The following is a 15661-nucleotide window of genomic DNA, read 5'->3' as shown; positions in this document are numbered from 1 at the left end:
GGATGTTCTTTGTGAGGTACTTCTGTGGCCTCTCCAGCTATTGCAGGTACATGCCAAATGGGGCATTATACTCAATGATTGGACTAATGAGGGAAGAGTAGAGAGGGATGATGACCTCTTTCTTCCTGGATGCAAAACCCTTGGTAATAATATGTGCCACACAGTAGGACTTTCTGACCACAGTGGCAATGTGGTGGTCGAATGAGAGGTTGCTGTCAACCTGCGTCCCCAGATCTCTTATAACACCTTCAGTGTTCAGAGGGCTCCCATTGATGTGGTAATTAGTAGGAACTGAGTTTTTACCATAGGGGATGATGATGCATTTTTTGGCACTAAGGCCATGGTTTTGACACCAGTCATTGGTCTCAGTGAGGCCATTCTGTAGGATGTCTGCATCATTTGGGGAGTTAATAATGGCTCCCAGCTTGCAGTCGTCTGCAAACTTGGGCAGCCAGAGTCCCTCTGTGTTGGCCTGGACTTCTGAGAAGTAGATGCCGAACAGGAGGGGTTGGGAGGGTGGCCTAATGGTTAAGGTGTTTGCTTTACAAATACAAGGTACAGGGTTTGAATCTCACAGGGGATAATTGGCTAGGCTTAAAATGGCTCGCAAAGGCAGTTAGCCTAGTACTAATCCATGAACCTATGAACCTAGGAGAGGACCCAGGACTGACCCTGTGGGACTCCACTCAGGTCGGCAGTCTGACTATAGGGGTTGATGCCTAGTTTGGATAGTTTATCAATAATTCTCAAGTGAGGAATGGTATCAAAGGCCTTGGCCAGATTGAGGTATGCTGTATGCACTGACTTGCCTTCATCCACAGCCCTGGTGACTGACTTAAAGAAGTCAACCAGGTTGAGCAGGCATGATCTCCCTTTCACAAAGCCAAACTGCATGGGGTCCAGAGTTTGGAGATTTCCTATATCTTTGTTAATCAGGTCCATGATGATGTGCTCCATAGCTTTACATATCAGACTCATCAGGCTAATGGGGTGATAATTCCCAGGGTTTGTAGTCACTCCTCCTTTATGGAGAGGGATGACTGTAGCAGTGTGTCATTCAGTAATGACAAAGCTTGAGGTGAGGCTGTAACTGAACAGGGCACACAGATGTGGTGCCAGTTCACTTTGTAGTTCATGTAGAACACAGCCAGGGGATATTATTGGGTCCCATGGAAGCTGCATTCTTGGCCTTGGACAATGCAGCTTTAATCTGTGCTGCAGTAATGCTGAGCGTCTGGCATTCTTCTGGTTTTGTGATTGGTCCTTTAGGGGAGGAAAGAGAGGTAAAGTCGGCACTGAATCTGTCGGCCAGTATGTTGACAATATCTGTTGACTCAGTATAGGAGGTACCATTGTGCAGTAACTCAGAACAATTCTGGGTATTGCCATGGAGGTTTTTGATATAACTATAGAAGGCTTTGTGATCGTTTTTAGTGTCTGCCACAATTCTGCCTTCATAGCTGGCTTTAGAGGATTTGATGAGGGATCTCAACTTTTTGTTGAGGCTAATAAGGGAGTTTTTCCAGTCTTGGGACTTCACCTTTTTCTGCAACAGTTTTTTTTCCTTCAGTTGTAGAGTTTATTAATGGCAGGGGACCACCAGATTGACTTCCTTTTTCTGGAGGAGAGTGTCTTGGTTCTGTTGGGTATGGCTAGTTCCATACGTGTATGTACATATTCGTACAGTGCAATGGTGTATGATTCGGCAGTCATGCAGCTATTTTTCGTGAAGTTAGCCACCTCTGTTTTTAGGAGTCCAAAGTCAGCTTTGGAGAAGTTTTTCAAGGTGGTTACTTTTGTGGGGGATGTGGATGAGATGTGGATTTCTATGGTGATTAGCTTATGGTCGGATCTGACCAGGGAGGGTCTGACTATTGGTGTTGAGCAACAGTCACCCATGTTAGTAATAACCAGGTCAAGGATGTTGCTTCCTCTAGTGGGGATCAGAATGAGCTGGTCCAGGGCATTGGAACTGATGAATTCCAGGAAACGTTGGGCCAGTGTACTGGTGCTTGAGTAGCTTTCCCAGTTGATGGAGAAGTAGTTGAAGTCTCCTAGTATGAGAGTGTTAGCTTGGACCTTGATAGATTCCAGGGTACTTAGGAATGTGGAGTGAGAGTCTAGGGACATGGTTGGGGACCTATAGCAGACTATGACCTGGATCGCCGTCTTACCCAATGTTAGTTGTACCTGATGTATCTCAGATGTGTTATGCTGGGCAACTAGTCTGGAGATGTGCATATCCTTTATGAATATGGAGACACCACTACCTTTGGAGCTTCAGTCTATGTTTCAGGGCCGAAACATGTGGAATGAGTTATAGCCTGGTAGTGCAGGGGTGCTTTCTGCTGCTTTAAACCAGGTCTATGTTACAGCACAAATGTCGATGTTCTCCATTTTGAGGTCTGATTTGATTGAGTGCATCTTGAGATTTAGACTTCTAGTGTTGAGCAGCATGACCCTCAGATTGCATTTATTTATAGCTGTTATGGTGGTAATTTCATCTTTGGAACACCACCTAAAAAAGGCACTATAGGGGTGGCAAGAGCCTTTGCCAGTACCTGGAAACCTCTGCCATGTTTCAAACCCATCACACCTGCAGCACACTGCATTAACTCACCGCGCCACACAACTCTCAACTAAAACAGGTGGTTTAAACAAAACATAATAATTGCTAATTACAGTCATTAGGCATGTTTCAGCGGAACTGCATGCCACGCCATACTACACAAACTGGAATAAAAAGTAATGGAAAAAATGGGAGTGTACCTGGGACTCTGGTGCAATAGTGCACCACTAGACAGGCAAAGACATGATAATGCTGCAATAGTACACCACTAGACAGCCAAAGACATAATAATGGTGTAATAGTACACTACTAGACAACCAAAGACATGATAATTGTGCAATAATACACCACTAGACAACCAAAGACATGATAATGGTGCAATAGTACACCACTAGACAACCAAAGACATGATAATTGTGCAATAGTACACCACTAGACAACCAAAGACATGATAATTGTGCAATAGTACACCACTAGACAACCAAAGACATGATAATGGTGCAATAGTACACTACTAGACAACCAAAGACATGATAATTGTGCAATAATACACCACTAGACAACCAAAGACATGATAATGGTGCAATAGTACACCACTAGACAACCAAAGACATGATAATTGTGCAATAGTACACCACTAGACAACCAAAGACATGATAATTGTGCAATAGTACACCACTAGACAGCCAAAGACATGATAATTGTGCAATAATACACCACTAGACAACCAAAGACATGATAATGGTGCAATAGTACACCACTAGACAACCAAAGACATGATAATGGTGCAATAGTACACCACTAGACAACCAAAGACATGATAATTGTGCAATAGTACACCACTAGACAGCCAAAGACATGATAATTGTGCAATAATACACCACTAGACAACCAAAGACATGATAATTGTGCAATAATACACCACTAGACAACCAAAGACATGATAATGGTGCAATAGTACACCACTAGACAACCAAAGACATGATAATGGTGCAATAGTACACCACTAGACAGCCAAAGACATGATAATGGTGCAATAGTACACCACTAGACAGCCAATGACATGATAATTGTGCAATAATACACCACTAGACAACCAAAGACATGATAATGGTGCAATAGTACACCACTAGACAGCCAAAGACATGATAATGGTGCAATAGTACACCACTAGACAGCCAAAGACATGATAATGGATGTAGGTGAGGCCTGTGATAGCAGGTAAATGTGCCCTTTTATCAGCAACATGTAGAAAGTCACCTGCTAAGTCATTCATGGCAAAACACATATTCAGCTGGGACTATGGTGCAGAAATACATCCATGTAAAGCCATGCACATACTGATGGATGTAGAAATGTATGTCATAACCTGTATGTGTGCACATATATCTTGCAAACACACTTTCTGTAGCAGTGACTCAGTAGCTCAGTCTGTTAAATGCCTTGTTTGTAGTGCAGTTTGCCACACACAGTCCTGGATTCAAATATACAGTACATTTTGCCACACACAGTCTTGGGTTCAAATCCAGTGTTGTGTCGCATTTCAATTACATTACTGTAAAGACAGCAATTAATGAATGACTCATGCACTCATTGTCCACACAAAGCATTGCAAGTTAAATAACTGCTTTTCACTGCTGGAAGTCACAGGCCTGCAGGCAGGGGCACACATCACCTAGTACTCTGTTATTGACACAGTTGCCTAACATAAGCACATTAAACACATGCTGTAATTGGAGTGTAAAGGGTGCATTCACCCTGGCTGTGCCTCTGCAACAAGGCTGACACAGCTGATGCAGATACACCTACAGCTTGTTGTCCTCCAAAGTGTTTACTCTCACTGCCTATGTCAATTTCCTGTGGCAGCAGCTGCAGCCTGGGCTATACACAGCTCTATCTAAAGGTTTCTGCTACAGATCTATCCTCTGTGACAATGTAGTCTCCTCACTCCAGTAATGTCCATCTCAACAGCTAAGAAAGCTGCCCTGTTCTACATGAAGGCCTTATATATTGCACAGTGGTTACATGTCAATGGCTAATGATAATGCAACTCAGCTGTTTTGGCTGCAATTAGCATATCAGAGTCACAGATTGGTTTAGAGGCAATTACCTGTGTGAGGCCATACCCTGGTCCAGCAATCAAGGAGCCTCAATCCTCACCACTAACACCAGAGAGGACATCTCATATATGAGGAAAGGATAACCAATACACACAGTAAAGGGTAATTTCCCTTAAGGGCACACAAAGATCACAATCATTCTGGGGCTGGTTGCTCCCTGGCTCTCCAGGTCCCCAATAGGACTCCCTACTGGCATAGCTATAGAGTCCAGATCCCAGCCTAGCTGGCAAGCTAACCTCCAGTACCCTCTGTGTCCAACCAGTGCTTCATGTCCGTGCCCAAGTAGCTGACACACACACACACACACACACACACACACACACACACACACACACACACACACACACACACACACACACACACACACACTTTGAGATAAGTATTTATATAACTACAGACACTCCTGGGAAAGGCTGACACAGATTCTCCAGCTGTGCCCTTTACCCAGACTATGCGGTAGTAATCACTGCCACCACCAGCTAATAATTATCAGCTACACAAAGGCCCTTAAAAGGGTGTCCAATTATTACTGTGCGATATTATTATCCAATTGGTAGTATAGCCCAGGGCTAAAGCTATAGGAGTGGCTTAGATAGAAAACTGTATAAATATGCAATGTACTCTAGAGCTTAACTTCTCTACATAAACCAGCCACAGGTAAAAGGTTTTTAAAATATTTAAAAATTAATACTGAAAACACAATACAATACTACTACATCACAGTGCTATTTAAAAGTTCAGAGATCACACAGAAACTTAAAATAATTCAGTAGTACAGTTCTGACATAACAGAAAAATACTTAGTCTAACTTTCTTCTAATTTCCTAGCAATTACTATAAGAAAACATACTTCTAAAATAACTTACTTAAGACAACAGGCAGAGTGCTGATGAGTTAGACATCCAAGATCAAAATGCTTAATAATCTCTGGTTCTCACCATTTAAATTGCTATTGTAGTTCTGATAAAACATTACATCATCTTTTTGCACTTCCTGGAGTTCCCAGGCTGACACATTAACTACATTTACATTCTTAACATCTCCCTTTTGTTATCTTGCAGCTGGTTAGGAACTGAGCAATAAAAATACATTTGCATGTTTAAGTCTAGCAATTTAACTCTTGGTTAAAACAATATAAAGAATTTCTTCATCTAGACTATTCGGCACCACTATTCCCTTGAAAGGGTCACCACATGCTTTTAATTGGTCAGTAGAGAGCACTGTTGCCACATTTTTGTAATAGCATTTCTTTACATTTAAAACAACAAGCCTGTAGGTTACATTTATATTTACAAATGATAGAATTATGTGCCAAATTCTATTTGGCTAGGCTGGCAGCCTTTGTCCATCTCTACCTCTCTTCATATCTCTCCCCCCTGGAGAACTCAAGCTAGTTTTTCAAGTGACCCTTGATAAACACCACTTGAGAGGGTTAGGTCTGTCTGAGTGTACCTCACCCACATTCCCTGTCTTGACAGCCCATCTGCATTGGCATTGGTAATCCCCCCACAGTGCTGCACTGACATGTCATATGCTTGCAACCCCAGGCTCCATCTTAGCAACTTGGCATTTTGATGACTGGCTCTGTTTAACCATGTTAAAGGGTAGTGATCTGTCATAACAGTAAATTTTCATCCATACAGATAAGGCTGCAGTTTCTGCAGTGCCCACACTATGGCTAGACATTCCCTTTTCTACAGCTACACAGCATTCCTCCTTGGGTTGGAGCCTATGACTGAGATAAACCACTGGGTGCTCTTCCCCCTCTGAAGAATTATGGCTAATTACAGCCCCCACCCCATAGTTTGACGCATCCACTTGCACAACAAATTATTTGCTGTAATCTGGACTGGCTAACACAGGGGGTCCTCCCAAAGCTTCTTTAAGCTTCTGGAATGCCTGCTCACATGCTGGGGTCCACACTACTTTATCTGGCCTGTTCATCCTTGTCAGGTCTGTGAGGGGAGCAGCTATGGTACTACAACTGGGGATGAACTTTCTGTAGTACCTGGATGTCCCTAAAATGCCCTCACCTGCTTTTTAGTAACAGGTGCAGGCCATGCCCAAATGGCTTCCACTTTGGCAGGTTCTGGCCTTATCTTACCACTCCCAACTATATGTCCTAGGTAGGAGACGTCTGGCACACCAACTTGAAATTTGCTCGGCTTAATGGTCAACCCCGTCTTCTGTAGTCTGCCCAGCACCTCGCTGACATGCTGAAGGTGCTCTGGCCAGGAATGGCTGTAGATGGCAATATCATTTAAGTAAGCAAGGGCAAACCCTCCTGCTAGGATATTATCTACCAGTATCTGGAAAGTCACTGGGGTATTTTTCGTCCCAAAAGGCATCTTTGTGAACTCGTACAAGCCAAAAGCAGTCACAAAGTTGAACTTCTCTCTAGCACTGGGAGTCAAGGACACCTGCCAGTAACCCTTGGTAAGATCAATGGTGTAAGATACTTAGCCCCACCCAGCTGGTCTAGGGCTTCATCTGTCCTAGGCATGGGGTAAGCATCTGACTCTGTGTGACTATTTAATTTCCTGTAATCCACACAGAACCTGGTGCTAGCATCCTTCTTTGGCACCAGCACCACTGGGGAAGCCCAAGGACTGTTGGACTCTTGAATCACCCCTAGTTCCAACATCTCCTGTACCTCCACCCTCAGAGTCTGTCTGACTCTCTCTGGCACTCTATAAGGGGCCTGCCTAATAGACCTTTGGGGTTCTGTATCCACCTGGTGCTGCACCAGGTGGGTGCACCCTGGTTTCCCAGTGAACATGTCCCCAAATTCCTGCAACACTGCTCGGATTTCTCAAACCTGGGTAGGAGATAGCTGCTGGAACATTGCTACCCTTTCCACCGAGGTGGCAGGCCGAGCCTTCCTGAGGAGATCAGTCCCCAGATCTCCCTCAGACTCCTCCTGCAATCCACTGCAAATGCTCAGCACAAGGGCCTCCCTATCATGGTAAGGTTTCATCATGTTAACATGGTAAAATTTGTGCCCCTGCCATCTGCCTAGCAGTTCCACCACGTACTTAACATCACTTACCTTTCTTACCACCTTATAGGGACCCTCCCAAGCTGACTTGCAGCTTGTTGTGTCTGACAGGAATGAGAACCATTATCTGCTGCCCCACAGCATAATGTCTAGCTCGAGCATTCCTGTCATACCACACTTTTGTCTGTTGTTGGGCTTCTGCCGGGTTTTCCTGGGCCAAGCCCATGATTTCCCTGAGCCTTGTCCAGAGGTTTAGGACATATGCCACAACAGACTCCTTGTGAGATTCGCACTCACATTCCCACTCCTCTCAGATTAAATCTAGAGGTCCCCTCACCCTGTGCCCATACAGCAACTCAAAGGGTGAAAAACCTGTGGATTCCTGGGGAACCTCTCTGTAAGCAAACAACAGATGGGGCAAATATTTGTCCCACTCCCTCTTAAACTGATCTGCAAATGCCCGTAGCATGGACTTGATTGTAGAGTTTAGCCTCTCAACAAGACCATTAGGCTTGGGATGGTAGAGGGTGGTCTTCATGTGCTTCACCCCACAGGACTTACACAGATAAGCCAGCAGGTCTGACATAAAATTGGCACCTCTGTCAGACAGTATTTTTTTTGGGAAACCTACCCTACTGAAAATCTCTAACAAAGCATTTGCCACCTTCTCTGCCTCAATGGAGAACAAAGCCATTGTCTCAGGGTATAGTGTAGCATAATCCACTACCACTATGGTATACTTTTTCCCTGTGGAACTTGGGGTACTCAGAGAACCCACAATATCCATAGCTACCCTCTGAAATGGCTCCCCAATCACAGGCAAAGGCATCAAAGGATGTTTCTCCTTGTCTCCTGCCTTGCCTACCTTTTGTCACTGCTCACAGGTCCTGCAGTACCCTGTTACATCTCTGGAAATTCCAGACCAATAGACGTTTTGCATAATACGTCTCTTTGTATGTTTTATGCCCATATGACCTGCAAATGGAATATCATGGGCTATGGCTAGAAGTGCCAGATGGTAGGCTCTAGGCACTACCAACTGTTGTACTCCTTCACCTTCTAGCCCTCCCTCAGGGGTCCACTCTCTGTATAGTAACCTTTTGTCCCAGTATACAGATTCCCCCTTTCCTTAAGAATCAGGTGCCTCCCTAGCTACCTGCCTCAGGCCTTGCAATGTAGGGTCTGAGAGCTGAGCCTGTCTCAACTCTCTCCTTGTAACCCTTCTCAGCTCCCCTTCCACAAGAAGTCTGGCATCCTCTGACAGCGGTGCCTCATTGTCAGCCTGGGAACTACTACTCACCTCTACCTTTGCAGTTACCCTGTCCAAGGGAACATCAGTACCCATAAGCAGCTGTGGCTCACATTCATTCTTTCTGCTATAGTGTAGCTCACTCCCTGAAGTAACCACCTCAGCAGTCTGGGCTACAAGTATGCAGTCTGTCTGGGTCTCTCCCAGGCTACCAGACCCACATGCTTGTCTCTTAGCCTCACTGCATGTAACTGCATAAGTACATGGTACTGCCTCATCCAAATCCTTCCCTCTCAGGACATCTTCAGGATGGTAGTTTAGTACCCCTGTTGTCTCAAGACAACCTACTATTGGCATTTTGCCTTTCTCACTTACTGGCTCCCTCATCTTTGGTTCCCCACCTTGCCTACATGGACACCTGTATGCCACATGGCCCCACTGGTTGCATTCAAAACATTTAACCTAAGCTCCTGGACATGTACCTGGACTAGTGGCTTCCCCTGCTACTGGCAGATTCTGTTGGGGCAGTCTGTGCTGCCCACTGTGGGTTCCTTTAGTCCCATGAGCAGTACTGGGGGTCCCCTTCCTGTGCAGGGCTGCCCTGCTTGTCAGGTATAGGTCACCCTTCTTCCCCAACTCATCTGAAGTAGCACATTATCTATCAGCTAACCAGATCCTCATGTCCTCAGGCAAAGTGCTAAGGGCTTGTTCCCTCACCAAATGGTCTGCCAGCCCTTCAGAATTGGTGACCTGACATCCACTCACCCAGCTATGAAAATAAGTGCTCAGTTCAGCAACATATTCACACACACTTTCATCTGCCTTGCGTCTATGCTCACGAAACTTATTCCTATACATTTCAGGTGTTAGCTTAAAACATTTTAACAAGTGACTTTTTACAGCAGTATAATCAAAACATGCAATGTCAGACATTTTAGCCAATGCATTTACAGCTTTATCATGGAGTAAGGGGGGCAGGAACCGTACCCAGAGTCTTTGGTCAATACTATACTGTTTGTATACCCGCTCAAACATATGAATGAAACTATCAAAAATATCCTCCTCTTTAAATTGTGGAAGAAATTTACTGACCTGTTGTGCTTCCGGGGTACAGTTACTCCCTTCCCTATTACCTCCATGACTCTGATGAAGGGTCAGCATTTCCCTCTCATGCCTCCTCTGATGCTCCTTTTCTTCGGCTTCTATTTCCAAATGCCTGGCCTCCAACTCAAGTCTCTTTAGCTCCAGCTGGATTTTTAAGTCCACTGCAGAAAGGTTGCACTGTCTTTTCTCCAAGGATATTGTATCTCCACTGCCAGTCTGATTGACCTTCGCAGAAAGGTTGAGCTGTCCATTCTCTGAGGATATTGTATCTCCACTGCCTGTCTGATTGTCCTCCTGGATGTTGTTTTCTGATGCAGCTGTAACCAAGGCTGCAATCAGATCTGCCTTAGTCAGGTTTCCATGCACCAGTCCCCTGGCCTGGCACATGTCTACTAGTTGGTTCCTTGTCAGCTTTCCATACTCCTCTGCTGACATGCTGCCTGCTCACCCTGACTAACTAAGCTAACAAAAGAAATAAAACAATTGTGATCTGAACTCTGAGTATTCACTGTGTGGTGGTTTTAAGTACAAAACACCTTCAGAGATCACTGTACATAAGCTACAGGATTCACTCTACCCACACCACTACAAGCCAATTAGTATATGCTAACTAATTAATATGTGATGTGGATATCAACCGCCACCACAAATGTGAAGTGGATCCCACCACTGCAAACCACAAATGTGAAGTGGATCTCACCACTGCAAACCACATGTGATGCCCGTGCCCTGGCCCAGCAATCAAAGAGCCTCAATTCTCAGCACTAACACCAGAGAGGATGTCTCATATATGAGGAAAGGATAACCAATACACACAGTAAAGTGTAATTTCCCTTAAGTGCACACAGAGATCACATTCAGTCTGGGGCTGGTTGCTTCCTTGCTCTCCAGGTCCCCAGTAAGACTCCCCATTGGCACAGCTATAGAGTCCTGATCTCAGCCTAGCTGGCAAGCAAACCTCCAGTACCCTCTCTGTCCAGCCAGTGCTTCGTGTCCTGCCCAAGTATCTGGCACACACACACACACACACACACACACACACACACACACACACACACACACACACACACACACTCACACACACACACACACACACACACACACACACACACACACACACACACACACACACACACACACACACACACACACTTTGAGATAAGTATTTATACAACTTCACAGACATTCCTGGGAAAGGCTGACAGAGATTCTCCAGCTGTGCCCCTTTACCCAGACTATACAGTAGTAATCACTACCACCACCAGCTAATAATTATCAGCTTCTCAAAGGCCCTTAAAAGGGTGTCCAATTATTACTGTGCAATATTATTATCCAATTGGTAGTATAGCCCTGGGCTAAAGCTATAGGAGTGGCTTAGACAGTAAACTCTATAAATATGCGATGTACTCTAGAGCTTAACTTCCCTACATAAACCAGCCACAGGTAAAAGGTTTTTAAAATATTTAATAATAAATACTGAAAACACAAGATACAACTACTACACCACAGTGCTATTCAAGAGTTCAGAGATCACACAGAAACTTAAAATAATTCAGTAGTACAGATCTGACATAACAGAAAAACACTTAGTCTAACTTTCTTCTAATGTCCTAGCTATTACTACAAGAAAACATACTTCTAAAATAACTTACTTAAGACAACAGGCAGAGTGCTGATGAGCAGATATACAAGATCAAAATGCTTAATAATCTCTGGTTCTCACCATTTAAATTGCTATTGCATTTCTGATAAAACATTACATCATCTTTTTACACTTCCTGGAGTTCCCAGGCTGACACATTAACTACAATTACATACTTTACATCTCCCTTTTGTTATCTTGTAGCTGGTTAGGAACAGCGTAATAAAATACATTTGCATGTTTAAGTCTAGCAATTTAACTCTTGGTTAAAACAATAGAAATAATTTCTTCATCTAAACTATTCGGCACCACTGTTCCCTTGAAGGGTCATCACATGCTTTTACAGGGTCAGCAGAGAGCACTGTTGCCACATTTTTGTAACAGCATTTTTTTACATTTAAAACAACAAGTCTGTAGTTTACATTTATATTTACAAATGATAGAATTATGTATCAAATTCTATTTGGCTAGGCTGGCAGCCTTCACCGATCTCTACCAGTCGTCACAACCTGTTAATGAGAAGAATGTTAAAATACAAGCAGCTGACTATGGGCAACCATTTTGTATGAAACTTTCCTCACACAAAGCACACCTTTGCAAAGCATTACTAGTAGCACATTTCAATAAAGGTGTCCTGCACACCACCAGGTATGTAACTGTTTGTTGTGTATAACAGGATGCAGATGGAAGGATAGAGGTGTGGGGAATAGAGATTACAGCAGTAAGCCTGTCCTAGACCTGTGGTAATGACATGTCTTTGATACCCTGATTTCTTACACGTACAGGGGATGTACAGTATATCAGGGTTGCATTGTCATTTGTCATTGCGACACACTGGTGTTGTTAGACTGTCCCAATATAGTGGTTATAATAACAGACTGCTATTTGACACTGCTCATATGACCTATTATTGGGTGGCCGGCCTTAGGGGACACACCACAGTGGACCGGAGTGTTGGGTGTATGATCATATAGCAGAATCTCTCATGGCACACAGGGAGCTACCTCAGTAATGATACTATCTCTGTTGTATCCACACATGTAGCATGTTGTCACACTATGGGGTATGACATGTGTGAGCAAGCAGTGGATAATGCCAACCATTTTGTTCTTGCTGTATCTGTACATAGTTGACATCCATGTATTTGATCCTGTAATATATTTCTCTTTTGGTATGTTTCAGGACTAATGTATCGCTGATGGCATACCCCTTTCTCAGATGTGGAGAATGAACTAATACTTCAAGGACTAAGGCAGTATCATCAAATCCTGCTATCCAGGGGGAGATATAACAGGGAACAGCAGGCTGCATTGTGGGCAGACCTTGTCCAGGATGTGAATGAGACTGACCACCAGGACAGGACATATAAGCAGGTTTGACACCACACTACAGATATGATGAATGCTGCATGACAAAGGGCAGCTGATGTAGCCAACGATTGTGCCATCACTGGTGGAGGGACTGCAAATGAACAACTACTCATGACCACTGAGGAATTCCTGGTGAGCCTAGGGGCACACAACAGCTCACAGGCATCCATAACACCATACATCATGGCAGTGGGTGCCACAGTGTCCACAGCAGGGGAGTGTGCAGATAAGCTTACTGTGATCACCATTGTAATACTGTAGCAGTCATTCTGTTAGGCATTACATATCTTTAAGTGGGTGTCAGGTCTATGTGTTCTGGAGGGGGGTTAGCTCAGTTGTACACTCATATTCAGAATGTCAGCAATACATCAAGTAACACAGTAGCTTCTGTACATGTGAGATATATGCAGGTATTACCTTGTTGCTCTGCAACATGCGATGGTACTGAAATTACCTCACCCTCACCTTTTTACAGGTCCATCAGGAGTTGTCCAAGGCCATGGTCCTACTCTTGGTAAACTTGATACTGTTTTGTTATGGAACATATATATATGCTATTAAGGGTAAGGGCCAGGATAATCCCCTATGTACTCTCCAAACCAAGAAAAATCGCAAACTTAAACAAGAAAAGATGAGCTGGAATCCAAACCCAATACAGGAACTTTATTTTTACAAAACTTCAAATAACTTGAGCAACACGCTTTCGGAAGATACAGTGACCCTCCTTCCTCAGAAGACGAAAACATTAACACAGTTTTACAAAGGCTTAAATACATCCTCTAATCACGTGTTAATTAATAATTGAACTCATACACACCTACTAATTATGCTAAAAAGCATACAAAAAATTGCAGAGAAACGGGAGAATGCATTGTCACAGATTCAGCATATAACATTTAAAATCAAAGTACTATTCATAAACTGACAATCACCTTATTGTTAAATTGTTAAAATATTAAAATATTAAAACACTTCCTGTGTATTACAGATCCTTGACATAGGAATCTGTTAAGTTACTTTAAAATATCCCTAATATTTTTAATATGTTACAAATATATAAACCATAAGGAATAAAAATCCAGTGGAATGTAATAAAAATGCCATAGTGTGAAGCATATAAAAATAATAATAACCACACTAAGGACATTATATACACTACATTAAATAAAACAAAACTAAACTAAACAAAAAGTTTACCTCTTTAGGGCTAAATACTTAAGTAAACAACTAATGGACACATGATCATTAAGTCCTGGGTAAATGTAGGAAGCTGTACGTAGTTCTTCTGTCTCGAGTTGTATTTGCCAAGGACCACCCCTAATATCGAGGGTTATGTGTTTCAAAATGGTAAATTTAAAATGGTGATCCTGATATAGCATAATATGTTTAGTCAAAGCATTTGACTGATCATGTCTAGTTATAGCATATTGATGCTCATATATACGTTTCTTGAGCTTTCGCTCGGTTTTGCCTATGTAGTAGGCAGCGCATTCTTGACATATAGCAGCATATACTACCCCACTAGTATGACAATTGGCCTTTGCTTTAATGTTGCACAAAAAATCACCTAACCTAACTCGTGAATCGGTGCAGATAAACTTACATTGATTACAACTTCCACATTTACTAATACCATTACTGGTGTGAAGGCTTCTTACTGGCCCTGATTCCAAAAGGGTTTTCAGGCTTTTACCTCTCCTGAAGGTGATCTGGGGTTTTTCACCTAGTTTATTAGTGATACAAGTATCCTCTTTAACACGCTTTCGGAAGATACAGTGACCCTCCTTCCTCAGAAGACGAAACCATTACCCAGGACTTAATGATCATGTGTCCATTAGTTGTTTACTTAAGTATTTAGCCCTAAAGAGGTAAACTTTTTGTTTAGTTTAGTTTTGTTTTATTTAATGTAGTGTATATAATGTCCTTAGTGTGGTTATTATTATTTTTATATGCTTCACACTATGGCATTTTTATTACATTCCACTGGATTTTTATTCCTTATGGTTTATATATTTGTAACATATTAAAAATATTAGGGATATTTTAAAGTAACTTAACAGATTCCTATGTCAAGGATCTGTAATACACAGGAAGTGTTTTAATATTTTAATATTTTAACAATTTAACAATAAGGTGATTGTCAGTTTATGAATAGTACTTTGATTTTAAATGTTATATGCTGAATCTGTGACAATGCATTCTCCCGTTTCTCTGCAATTTTTTGTATGCTTTTTAGCATAATTAGTAGGTGTGTATGAGTTCAATTATTAATTAACACATTGTGATTAGAGGATGTATTTAAGTCTTTGTAAAACTGTGTTAATGTTTTCGTCTTCTGAGGAAGGAGGGTCACTGTATCTTCCGAAAGCGTGTTGCTCAAGTTATTTGAAGTTTTGTAAAAATAAAGTTCCTGTATTGGGTTCGGATTCCAGCTCATCGTTTCTTGTTTAAGTTTGTGATTTTTCTTGGTTTGGAGAGTGTCTTTGGATATGAGAGATTTGGATTCCTCTCCCCAGGGCTCTTTGTATACCCCAGCATCTGGCCATGGTACGGCTTTAACACCAAGAACTACTGGTGAGGACAACGAACAAGGTAACCTCACTACCTTG

This window comes from Protopterus annectens, chromosome 13.part0 (assembly GCF_019279795.1).
Source record: "Protopterus annectens isolate FY-2018-M chromosome 13.part0, PAN1.0, whole genome shotgun sequence".
Taxonomy (NCBI): domain Eukaryota; kingdom Metazoa; phylum Chordata; order Ceratodontiformes; family Protopteridae; genus Protopterus; species Protopterus annectens.
The sequence above is the reverse complement of the archived record's forward strand: the minus strand, read 5'-3'. Positions refer to the sequence as shown.